Raw genomic sequence first — 13913 nt, 5'->3', positions numbered from 1 at the left:
AATATACAATAATATTAGAAATAGGAATCTGCTTTTTATAGAGTTGCATTGCAATGCTCAAGGTTTCTGTATTGACTCTTTCAGGACAGCTAGCAGTAAAGAGAAACAGAAGCAGAGAGAATGAGCCCTCAGTAGCAGGAATTCAGAGGAAAAGACTAAAATAATTAAGTAAATGTAATCTGCAGCTACATCCCAGAGTGAATAGCCATTCTCCCTGTTAATGATAAATGACTGAACTATGGGAGGACAGCTAACAACAATTAAAAGTACCAACATCAGGGAGATGTTGGGAGGAAATTTGCAATCAAAAAATGAAATCGGTAGCACACTAATTTAATTATACATGGTCCTGGACAGATGGAAATGAATCAAAGCTATTTGGCACCATATTGGAAAAACAAGATATCTTAAGCCATTCCTATTACTTACAATTTCATTTCAGGATTAAGTTGGATGTTGTAGGTATTGCATGAGTAGGTATTTTATGTTAGAAACACTGATGTTTGGACACAGAAAAATGAAGTGATATTGCAAGCTTTAAAGCAAGTCTGCTAACAAATTCAATCACAAGTGCATTCTTTAGTGCTATAATTGAAAATTGTTTTATTCCCAGAGTAAAATGAAGTAATGACCCTTTTCAGGAAATTTAACCAGCCAGTTGCAGGAATGTATTGGCCTTAAGCCCTGAGGCAACTTCTGCATCAGGGATACAAGGGATAACTTCATTTCCCCGCAAAGCTCCTTTTGGAGTATTATGAATAAACTGGAACTATCACTGGGCGCTCCCTGAACAATTAGGTCTGTATGTATACTGCAATGAGAACATGGCCCATTTTTCTAAACTCCAATGAGCATAGGCCCTATGCTCATTAAGCAGCCTCGTATGCAGGTATATCCTTCCTTCAATAACAAGACCAGAATTAACTGCAGTACCCCATGTTTTGTCTCACCAATACCCCCTCCAGTTGAATGCAGACTTGAAAAGCAAAGGCTGCGGGTGCTGGAAATCTGAAATAATAAAGTAGCTGTAGCCTTTTGTGTGACACTTTATTGAATGCCTTTTGGAATTGGAGTTTTACTTAACAAGAGTTGGGACTTGGAGCAAGAGTTTAAAAGAGGTAAGTCTTGCGACTTGTTGGTGAGTTTCACTTAACAGGACACTTAAAGAGGCACATTTGCAAAATGTTAGTTAATAGTTGATTGGCTAATCAGCTAATTAACAGCAGCCAATAAAAAGAAGTTAGGGTCAAGTGGAGTGGCAATTTTGGAGCAGGCATTATGAAAGTGGGTTAGTGTAAGAGTGGCTGGCTCTGGCCCTTTTTTTTTAATATTTAAAAAAAAAGGCTTCAGTGAGAAGGCACAGGTAATGTTTTATTTTGTTGTTCATCCTTAGTCCTTGATTCAGTGTGGGTAGGATGGTAGTTAGGGTAGTGGAATGCTGTTTCTGTGAGGTATAGAAACTCAGGAAACCTTATGGCCTCCCTGATGACTACGTCTGTGGACAGTTCATTCAGGTGTGGCTCCTGACAGGCTGGGTTAAGGATCCAGATCTGGAGGTACTGGTAATTATCTGGGAAGCTGAGGGCTTCGTGGATGAGACTTCTACTGAGGTGGTCACACCCAAGGTACAAGCTTTGTATAGATGGGTGACCACCAGGAGAAGTTAGTGAAAGTTTCCCCTGTGGCTATTCCCCTCATCAATGTATACACCCTTTGGATACAGCTGGGGGGTGGGAATGACCTATCAAGATGCAGTAGCCAGGCTCAGCAGGGAAGGGGAAAGTCAGGCAAAACAATAGTGATAGGAGATTTGATAGTTTTGGGGGGTGGGGGAAGAGACAGATGGGAGATTCTGTGGCTGTGAAAGATGCCAGGATGGTATGTTGCCTCCTAGGTGATGGGGTTGAGGATGTTTCAGAGTGGCTGCAGAACATTCTTAAGGAGAAGAGTGACGTCTTGGTGCACATTGGTAGAAAGGGGAAAGAGGTCCTGCACAATGAGTATAGGGAGCTAGGAAAGAGGTGAAAAGCAAGACCTTGAAGGTAGTAATCTCTGGATTTCTCCCAATCCCATGTGCTAGTAAGGGCAGGAATAACATGATAGAACAGATGAACGAGTAGCTGAGAAACTGGTGTGGGGGGGAGTGGTGGTAGGGTTTTGGGTTCTTGGATCATTGGAACCTTTTCTGGGGCAGGGGTGACCTGTACAAGGTGGGCAGGTTGCACCTTAATGAGGGGAACCAATATCCTGACTGGGAGGTTTGCTAGTGCTACTTGGGAGGGTTTAAACTAGTTTAGCAGAAGGATGGGAACAAGAGCATCAGGTAAGAAAGTAGTGGGATTGAGAGGAAGGTAGATGTCATGATCAGTGAGCCTGTAAGGAAGGACTGGCAGGAGCAAGGTAATAGACACAATGGGACAGATGGGTTGAAGTGTGTGTATTGTAATGCTAGGAGTATTATGGATAAGGGAGATGAACTGAGCATGGATCAGTACATGGAACTATGATGATGTGGCCATTGGAGATTTGGTTGAAAGAGGGACAGGAATGGATGCTTAATGTTCCACAATTTCTATCTTTTTGGAAAAGATGGAGAAGGAGGTAAGGGGGTGGGAAGTTTTTCTATTAATCAGGGACAATATCACAGGTGCAGAAGAGGTTTACCAAGATGCTGCCTGGATTAGAGGGCATGTGCTATAAGGAAAAGTTGGGCAAACTTGGGTTGTTTTTTTCTGGAGTGGAAGAGGCTGAGGGAAGATCTGGGAGGTTTATAAGATTGAGGGGCATTGATAGACAGTCAGTATCTTATTCTCAGGGTTGAAATGTCTAATACCAGAGGGCATGTATTTAAGGAGAGGGGGTAAGATCAAAGAAGATGTGTGGGGCAAGTTTTTTTTATGTAGAGTGGTGGGTACCTGGAATGTGCTGCCTGGGGTGGTGGAGGCAAATACAATAGAGGTGTTCAAGAGGCTCTTGGATAACCATGTGAATGTGCAGGAAATGCAAGGATGTGGATATTGTGTAGGCAGAAGGGAGTAGTTTAGTTGGGCATTTGGTTACTAATTTACTTTGGCACAATGTTGCGGGCTAAAGAGCCTGTTCCTGTGCTGTACTGTTCTATGTTCTGTGTAATTCTAAATGCATTACATCTACTGGATCCTCTTTATCCATTTTCAAAGAACTCTTCATAAATTTTCAAGCAGCTTAATAAATTTGCTGACCTATATTGTTTTTCTAAGTTGCTTGCAAATAATTCCTTAATAAATGTTAACCTAAATGACTATAGTTCCCTGCTTTCTGTCTCTCCCTCCTTTCTTGAACTGGGTGTTGGTGATCCATAGGGCTTTTGCCAAAAGCCACAGAATTTTGGAAGATCACAAATACTATCTCTGTAACTACTTCTTTTAGGGCCCAAGGATGCAGGCATCAGGGAAGCTGTCTATCTTTTAGTTCCAGTTGTTTGACCAATACCTTTTTCTCCAGTGACAACTATTTGTTTAAAGTTTGTTCCTCCATTTTGTCTCCTGATTTTCTACTACTTGTGTGGATGCTTTCAGTTTCATCTTCTGTGGAAAATACAGAATTCTTGTATCCATATGTAAGTGAAGATGCCAGAGGTCAGGTCCCAATTACTAAAGGCTCCAATAAAGCTTATGAAGTGACACTGACTACTGAAGTGGCAATGGAGCTTTAGCAATCTAACTGATATCAAGATATGTTAATACAGGAGAGTATGCCAATAATGATAAGTCTCCAATTTCACTTTCCATAGATGCTGAGTATTTCCAGCATGTTCTGTTCTTATTTCAAACCTCCAATGTCTGCAGGTTTTTTTGATTAACAAGAATTTGCTATTCTCTTTGTATGTGCCTGAAAACGTTATTCTTCAGGGTCTTCCCATGCAGGTTAGAGTGATAATGAAGTCTGTGTGTACACATTCACCTCCATTGAAAGTTCTTCATGTTTACTCATTTTGTCTTCACAAGAGCACCAGAAACATTGGAAACTCAACCATCCATGAAATCTGTAAGATACAGCTATGCTATTACAATTTCAAGACCTGATGAGCTGTAACACTGTACCGTCCACATTGGACAAGTAATAGAAGCTACAAGGAATGAAATGAGAAACCATAACTGAGCACTAGCAAACAGTGTCTGCTCTGACCAATGCCAAACCTGTCCATGGAAAATGACTTTTACTGAAGTTAATGGAATCTTTTTAAAAAGATATAAAAATTCACTAACTCATTTTATTGCATGAAGTCAACAAAACTCTTACTGAGTTGTATTTATCATATTTCCTATGATTGTGTACTTTAATCTCTTCAGTTGCTAAACCAGATCCTCTACAAGCATTGCTCTGTGTCCAGGAATATCCCACTTGCTCTGGATATTTCAAGACTCATTCTTTCCTAGTGTATCAGCACCAGCACGACCACCAGTGTTTGTGATATAGCTTCTGTCTCTATATAAACACAAGTGATAAAAGGCCACTACATCACACCCTTTCACTGGAGCCCTCCCAATAAATGTAAATAGCAGTATAAAATAACAAATCAAATAATTATTTTAATAATAATAAATCCATTTTATTTCACTTTTTCTCCCCTGATCTGCTAAATTTACTCTCTCAGCACCCAAAAGAGCTCTGCCTGGACATGACTTGTGGTTAGTATAGGAGACAGTACCAAGCTGCAGCTGGTTATGGAATAAGAAATGTGGCAAAAGCCAAGGACAACATGAGATTATCATTACACAATCATGTAAAGAACTTGGTAGGTAATGCTGTTGGAGACATGAACCAGTGTCCCAAAATGTCACCCATCCCTCTTTCTCAACAAAATCTTTTGACCCATTGAGTTCCTCTAGCAGTTTGTTTTTTTTGCCTCGTATGGTAACATCTGCAGTCTCTTGTTTCCATTCATCCCAATGGTTTAGTGCTGTCCTGTCATCTAGTGGACTGATTAAAGCCAGGAAAATTGGCCTTGTGGAGTTCTTTATTTTTCAGCATGAAGGACATTCAAATTGGTCATCATTTCAAACCAAAATGGGTCACCTACACATAACTGATACTAAAGGGATATGAACAAGGTTACCCTTAAGGCTTATAGCTTCTTTTGGTTTCCAAATATAATGAGCCTACTCATAACAGCTTTTTAATTGACTTCCTGGTCCCTTTGTGATCTATGCGCCTAAGGCTTTCTCTGCTCCATGTTGTGCATCCACTCTTAGCATCTGAATGACTTGAGTATGAAATGCTTCATTCCTGAAATTAATAGACTAAGAATGTCCATTTCCAAACTCGTATTGGGAATAACCTCAACCATTTTGTTCTCATAGATTTAATATTTACTTTATATAACATTTTGAGATGTTAGATTTAGTAGGCAAGTTTTATAAGTTGGAAGCTCTGAGTGGGAAGAAAATTGGACAATCAAGCAAATAAATGGCCTCAGATTAGTTGCTCACCATTCCCTCCTCCACTTTTCTGTTGAAAACCCCTTTGTGAAATCTGCTGTACCAGAGAGAAGTTTTGTTCTGAAGGTGCTAATTTATAAAGCATGCCAACCTATCCAAGTTTAGCAGCTCCACTGCATGAATTTTGTACTTATAGATTCATAGTGCTACAGCATGGAAATGGGCCTTTGGCCCAACTTGTCCATTGCTGAAGAAGATGCCCATATCCCACTAAACCTTTCCTATCCATGTACCATTTCTAGTGTCTTTTAAATATTGTTATTGTATCTGCCTCAACCATTTCCTCTGGCAGCTTGTTCCATATACACATAGCCCTCTGTGTGAAGAAACTGCCCCTCAGGTCCTTTTTAAAATTTACCTCTCAACTTAAACCTATGCTCTTTTTTATTCCCTTTCCCTGAATAAAAGATACCCTATCTATGCCACTCATGATTTTATACACCACTTAGTCTCCTACACTCCAAAGAATAAACTCCTAGCCTGTCCAACTCAGACCTCAACTCCCAGCAACATTCTTGCAAATCTACTTCTGCAACAGTGTTTGGCTACTCTGAATGTAATATCGTTCAAGGTTGCCACGCAGGTCAATAGGGTTGTTAAGAAGGTGTATGGAGTGTTGGCCTTCATTAGTTGGGGTATTGAGTTCAAGAGCTGCGAGGTGATGTTGCAGCTCTATAGAACCCTGGTTAGACCACACTTGGAGTATTGTATTGTGTTCAGTTCTGGTTACCTCATTATAGAAAGGATGTGGAAGCTTTAGAGAGGGTGCAGAGGAGATTTACTAGGATGCTGCCTGGATTGGAGAGCATGTCTTGTGAGGATAGGTTGAGCAAGCTAGGGCTTTTCTCCTTGGAGAGGAGGAGGATGAGAGGTGACTTGATAGAGGTGTACAAGATAATAAGAGTCGTAGATTGAGTGGACAGTCAGACTTTTTCCCAGTGTGACAATGGCTAACATAAGGGGACATAATTTTAAGGTGATTGGAGGAAGGTATAAGGGTGATGTCAAGGGTTTTTTCACAAGAATGGTGAGCCGTGGAATGTACTGCCAGCAGAGATTGTGGGGGCAGATACATTCGGGACATTTAAGAGACTCTTAGATAGCCACATGAATGATAGGAAAATAGGGGGCTATATGGGAGGGAAGGGTTAGATAGATCTTAGAGCAGGATAAAATGTCAGCACAACATTGTGGGCTAAAGGGCCTGTACTGTGCTGTAGTGTTCTATGTCCCATTAACTGCTTGAATTTCTAATAATCAGTTCCAGTAGCAAACTTCTGGATTGGAAACAAATGTGTGGTTTCAACTTTATTAAGATCTGCAGAATACATAAATGATTACAGCAGAGTAATGATTACAGCCTATATCAATATTACAATCAATCTATTTTTAAACACAATTTAGAATTTTTAAAAGAATTGGGTAAGCATTTATTCAGGCAGATAGTTAAATAGGCAGCCTATTAGCCAATGGTCATGTTGCATTGCTGTCTAATGAAGATTCCGCCCCTAGAGGAGTGCAGCCCAATCTGCATAGAATTTTCATTATTGCCCATGTAAATGCCAGTAGATTCAGGGTTCTACACATGTGTATTCAAGTGCAGGGTTCCTGAATGATGGTTGTTGCTGTACCTTTCACCGTGCTCTGCTCCTGCACTGTTCACAGAGCCCAGTGGTTGACAAGGAAGCCACTGAAGTAAAGGTGAGACTGCTCTCCCTTTCTTTCCTTAACTCTGTACCAGAAAGTACATCTCCTTTTACTGACTTCATCGTAACTTGGCTTTGTTCTGTCCATGAATATAAGTATGATTAGGAAAGAATATGTTGAAAGATTTACATAGGAATCATTCAGTATTGGAAAACTTAACATTTTAAACACCTTAAACTGTTTCTAAGTGTGCATGAATGATGGATTGAAAGCTTTGAACTTGAATTTTCATACATGCTGTGCACTTTGAAGCATGAATATAGTTTAAGTTCAGAGGTCTCCTTTGCTCCTGATTGTACCCTAGTGGAATGATTATTCTTCAGTTATAAACCTGGATGGCAACAGGCCATTTAACTTAAGAGTAGGGGCTTTCAAGCAAGTACAAGGCTTTGTTCATTCCACATTAGTATCTGCACACATTCTATTAGGGTTCACCATATAGCTGTCAAGAATTGGAATCTTTGTTGATTATTTCCCCTTCTTCCTGAATCCATCCTTGTGCAAATCTAGTGACTTTGCTGTTGCTCTTTTTGGAAGTTCATTTTAAATTGGCCATCCACAAAAGGTGGTCTTGTAATGGTGCAAGAGAAAAGTTAATCCAGAAATACATGTTTAAGTTAAATCCTTGCATGATAATTTAGCATAAACAAAGAAAGACAAAGTCAGCATTGATGCTGACTGCTCAGGCCATCTTTGTGGGCCTGTCTTGGCTCACTTTCTGTGGGCAGGGTTTGGTCCCAAATATCCATCATGATTCCAATTTCCATCAATGATCCCTGACCTGCTGAAGCCCTCACTGGGTGGCTGGATGCTTTGGGCCAGGAAAACAGTCAAGGGAACTCCAGGGAGTTGAAAGCAGGCAATAAATGCAGGTGGTGGATCCATGTCAGACAAATCTCATGAATTTCTTAGTGTCCTACAACATATCCTTAATAATGGAGTTGATCATTATCCCTGCTACTGATTCAGATTAATAGGCTGTGATGTTTTTTAATCCTCTCTTCCTCTTGTATATCAGGGTTTTGTTTGTTACCTTCTAATCTGCAGGGACCATTCTCATTTTTGGAAAATCTTGGAATATCAAAACCACTCTGCACCTACTGCTTTTAAAACACTAGCTATCAGGTCCAGGAGATTTCTTAGCTTTCAGTCTCATTCATTTCCCCAGTACTTTAATATACTAATGTGAATTTACTTCTCAGTTTCTTATTCTCCCTGGATCCTTGGTTCCTCGGTGTCAGGAATGAACTTTGTTTCATTTACCTTGAAGATTAAAAGTAGTTATCTCATGCTCCTGTTATTTCTTTTTTCCACATTATAATTTCTTTTGTCTCTTTCTGAAAGAGACACAGATTTCTTTTCACTAATCTCCTTTTTACATGCCTTTTAGAAGCTTTTAAAATCCATTTTCATATCTTTCTACTTTACTTTCTCTTTTTGTTAATTTCTTGGCTGTCCTTTACTGAATTCTAAAATCCTCAGCCTTTCTATTCATCTTGAAAACACTTTAAGCCTCTTCTTTTAATCTATTGCTTTTTTTTTTAAGTATTCTTGTTAAGCACTTTAGCTGCACTTGAACCAATTTCAAACAAAGGAATTGGGTTATTTTCAACATGTCTGCACCAAATAGCTGTAGAAATAATAGGATGATCTAACATGATGACATAGGTCCTCCTGAAGTTTTAAACTCTGCATCAGCACATGCCTCAGGAACTATACCCAGAATATATTATTATATTAGTAATGTTTATAATCTCATCCAGAGTACAGGAAGCTAGATAGGAATTTATTTCCAGATGCAAGGTCATGAAATGGCCTTGTGGTGATAAACTCAATATTTGTGGTGAATGTCATCTCTCAATCTTAGGATATAGAATTTAAAATGCAATTAAAACAAGCAAATTGAACAAATGTAAGAGTAAGGAAAGGCAATAGAAGTCTGAAAGCTTAGGAGAAAATTGTAGATGAAGTCTTCAGAGAAATGCAATCAATTTATTTATTGTTTGGAATTTTAAAAATGGCTCTAAAGGGTCACTGGCTTCATATTGAGGGTTTTCAATTTAACGTTATTTTTGTACTGGAGGGAATCTTGAGATTTAAAATCTAATTTGCAATTTTGAATCACTTTTTCGCAAAAAAATCACTGATTTTTATCACTTCAAAATGATGTGATAGTGCTGGAGAGGGGGCCGAGGAGGTTCACCAGGGTGATGCCTGGGCTGGAGCCTTTTGATTATAAGGAGAGACTGGATTGCCTTGGTCTGTTTTCCCCTGGTGGATGAGGTTAAGGGGGGGGGGACATGATTGAAGAATATTAAATTATGAAAGGTATAAATAGGATAGATTGCAGGAAACTTTTCCCATATAGATATAACTAGAAGGCATAGATTTAAGGGAAGGGGTAAGAGATTTAGAGGGGATCTGAGGGGGAACTATTTTCACCCAGAGTGGTGAGTACCTTGAGTACACTTTCTGAGAGTGGTGGAAGCAGGGTTACTCACAGCATTGACAAAGCGTCAAGAAAAAAAGCACTTGATTTGCCAAGACATAAAAGGCTATGGGCTAAGTGCTGGAAGACGGGACGAATACCCATGGGTGCCCATGGATGTGGTGGGCCAAATAGCCTGTTTCTATACTGCATGACTCCAAGATTCTACAGCTCTAAAAGTTAGCATGGTTCTGTAAGAAATACTTCTAGGAATTTCAATAAAGGGGTCTATGGATCCTGTATGAGTTTCCACTTATCGTCCACATAGGTGATATATTTCAGCCATGAGTTGGGCGCATTGAACTTTCTCCTAAGCTTCACCTACTTTGTGAAGACCTCTGCTTGTAACATTAAATCATAGGGCATAATTAGTGGGTGTAAAACATAGTCATTTGGCAGTAGGTTTTATCCCTCAACTAATTTTCAGCTGTAATACTTTACCATAACTTGTATTCCATGCAACAATAAATATTAAAATTAGCCATGCAAAATATACTTTGGGTTATAGTGGATCACTGTGAAGTTGGATTATATAAGGCAGAGGTAGGCCATGTAGCTCCTTGAGACTGGCCCTTATTGAATATTATGACCAGTCCTTTACTTCAATTCCACACCTCTGCCAATACCCTATAAACCCTTGACTCTCAGTCTAAAAACCTATCCACCTCAGCCTTGAATAGACACAATCCTTTGGAGTAGAGAATTTCAAAGATTAATAACCTACCCAGTGAAGAATTTTCTCCTCATTCCAGTCCTAAACAGTTGAGCCTTTATCCTGAGCTGTTCTGGTCCTATAGTCTCCATTCAGAGAAGGCTGCCTCTTAGGCCTGTCAAATCTTCTTGGAATCCCAGAGCAGAAGGCCTTGTCCTGAGAACAGATGTAGAGGAGATGGAGAAATTGAGAATAAGGGATGGTATTGTTATAGGAGGCAGGGGTAGGAGGAGATATAGTTGAAGTAGCTGCAGGAGTTGGTGGGTTTATGAAAGATATCAGTGGCAAGTCTCCATCCTGAGATGGAGACAGATCTAGGGAAAAAAAGAGAAGCGTCGGGTTGTCCTGGTGAATTTGAGAGAGGTGGAAGTTGGTGGCAGAGGTGATGAAGTTGAGTTTTCAGAATCTCTTGTGTTTCAATGAGATGTCTTTGCACTTTTGTAAATTACGGTGACTCTCACCCTATTCAATCTAACTGTCTCCCAGGATTTAATCTTGTGAACTTTGTTTGAATGCCTCAAATGTAAATAAATCCTTCCTTAAACATGGAGAATCCAGTTGTAGTCTCACCAAACCAGATACAGTTATAGCAAGACTCTTGCATCAACCCTCATTGTATTGGAATTTGAACCTTATCCTTCCCTAATGCTTGTCTGTCTGATGTCAGTGCTCAATGGTTCGTGTACAAAGAAACTTAAATCCCTGTGAACCCCAACATTTAAGTTTTTTTTTGACCATTTAAAAATATACTTTGTGTTTTGTTCTTTCTACAACCTTAAATCTGTCATGATTGTTTTGTCTTTTCAGTTCTGTCACCTAGGGAAGAAGTGGAGCAAGTACTGTTTTAACATTTGTTATGGACTCAGTGAAAGTCCCTTTAAGATAGAGAGTGTGTCTGTATGTGTGTGTGGGGCGTGCTTACGTCAATAGAAGATAAAGGACGTAATGACGTTGTTGAAGAAGTTAGAAGAAGAAGGAGAGAGAGAGAGAAGGGAGAGAGACACCAGCCTGCTTGTTTTCTCTATCGATGGATGAGAAACAATAACTGTGTTTGCCACTGAAATCCATGTATGGAAGTTGGAAGTAATCCGGTGGAGTTCACTTTGTTGCTGACCTGTAGAAGGAAACAGGTATTTGTGTGGACGACCACGATTCGGATGCTTTTCGGGGTGAGGAAGTCACTACCGAGTAAACACTGAAGTGTCGTTTGGGGTTCCATGGTGGAACATTTGGATTTCGTATTTACTCTCCCTATGTTCTCTACATCTACGTCTTATCTTCAGACAACGGTGGTTGTTGAAGAAGCCCTTGCTCATGTTTCACCTTATGGCTTGCGGAACTGAACTTTAAGAACCATTCCGGAACTTGGAGTTTTGGACTTTGTCACACACACACACACACGAAGAGTTTAGTTTTGGGGTTAACGTTCGAGGTTTAACATTTTTGAATTCTAACATACTAACATTTTTACTTTTATTTTACGTATTATCATAAGTAGTGATTAATAAAATAGTTTTTAACACTAAATCATGCTCAGTGTGTTTCTTTTGTTGCTGGTTCGTGACACATTTTTCAGTATTTAAACTGCGATTTAATTATGCCACTTGATGGCCAATGGCAGTAGCCTGCATGTTTATCAGATTAGATTGTTATGCTAATTTTCCCTGTGTGCTGATCTAGTTAACGTCTGAAGAATAGGTAGCATGCTGAGATAAAATGGGCATTAATCCATGCTCTTAGTACAGTTTTGGGTTCTACTTCTGAGTGTCCTGTACAGATCATGGGCCTGTATTCAGCAGATTGGAGACAGACTTGTTCCCATTAAACATTGTCACTTCCACAGGCTGAACTACTGGTAAAATACTTCAGCCTAAAAATGACAGGCTGAATTTGTCAAGGAAAAATTTTGTACATGAACAAATAAATGGCTTTGGTTTTTTCAACTTGCAGTGGTAATCTCTTATACATGGCATTGAAAGTTCCTTTCAGTACTGTAGCTTCCTTTTGTCCTATGGGGATGGGAACAGAAGTTGGCAAACACATTGGATGGGTTGGGAGTGAAAGGCACTGCAAATGCCTTTCACTGGAAAGTGCATGCCACTCTTGCTTCTCCTCACAATCCTGTAGTTCTCTCCTTCCTCTCACAACTGGCCTTGCTGACCCTTTTGGAAACCTGTGAAGCAGCAGGAATAATAGAGTATAGGTTTTGAGGAAACGGATGTAAATGTGTATGGGGACACAAATACAATTTTTAACCTGCAACCTTCTATGAACCATGCTGAGGTAATATCAAAGCCCATAATTTTTTGTTGCTACTTAAATGAGTCTTTTGAGACAATTGAAGCATTTCACACAAAGAAGTGCACATCAATGCTTGAATATTGCAGATCCTCCAGATACACGCACTGAATAGATTCCAGTTCATCCAGCACGGTTTGACATTGCTGTGAAGTATTTAAGGCTAAAATATTAAAATAAGCTTTAACTCCCAACACTGCTGTAGACAAACTTTCTGGACTTTTTCTTCTTGACCCACTGCAATTTGCCTATAGCCGAAACACGTCTATAAGTGGATGCCATCTCCCTGGCCTTACACTCAGCTCTGGAGCATCTGGACAGTAAAGACACCTACATTAGACTATTGTTTATTGATTACAGCTCTGCCTTCAGTACAATAGTCCCAAGCAATCTTGTCACCAAACTCTGAGACCTAGGACTCAACAACTCCCTCTGTAACTGGATCCTTGACTTTCCAACCAAGAGACTGCAATCAGTGAGGATAGGCAGCAATACCTCTGGCATGATTATTCACAACACTGGTGCCCCACAAGGCTGTCCCCTCAGCCCTGTACTCTACTCCCTATATACTCATGACTGTGTGGCCAGATTCTGCTCTAACTCCACTACAAGTTTGCAGATGATACCACAGTTGTAGGCTGTATCTCAAACAGCGATGGGTTGGAGCACAGGAAGGAGATAGAGCTTAGTGGAATGCTGTCATGACAACAACCTTTCCCTCAATGTCAACAAAACAAATGAGCTGGTCATTGACTTCAGGAAAGGGGGCGCTATACATGCACCTGTCTACATCAATAGTGCTGAGGTCGAGAGGGTTGAAAGCTTCAAGTTCCTGGGAGTGAACATCACCAACAGCCTGTCCTGGTCAAATCACGTAGATGTCATGGCCAAGAAAGCTCACCGGCGCCTCTACTTCCTCAGGAGGCTAAAGAAATTTGGTTTGTCCCCTTTGACTCTCACCAACTTTTACCGATGCATCATAGAAAGCATCCTATCTGGATGTATCATGGCTTGGTATGGCAACTGCTCTGCCCAGGACTGCAAGAAACTGCAGAGAGTTGTGGACACAGCCCAGAACATCACGGAAACCAGCCTCCCCTCCATGGACTCTTGTCTTTACCTCTCACTGTCTCGGTGATGCAGCCAGCATAATCAAAGACCCCACCCACCCGGGTCATTCTCTCTTCTCTCCTCTTCCATCGGGTAGAAGATACAGGAGCCTGAGGGC

This window comes from Pristis pectinata, chromosome 2 (genome assembly GCF_009764475.1).
Source record: "Pristis pectinata isolate sPriPec2 chromosome 2, sPriPec2.1.pri, whole genome shotgun sequence".
NCBI lineage: Eukaryota > Metazoa > Chordata > Chondrichthyes > Rhinopristiformes > Pristidae > Pristis > Pristis pectinata.
Note: the sequence above shows the minus strand (reverse complement) of the source record.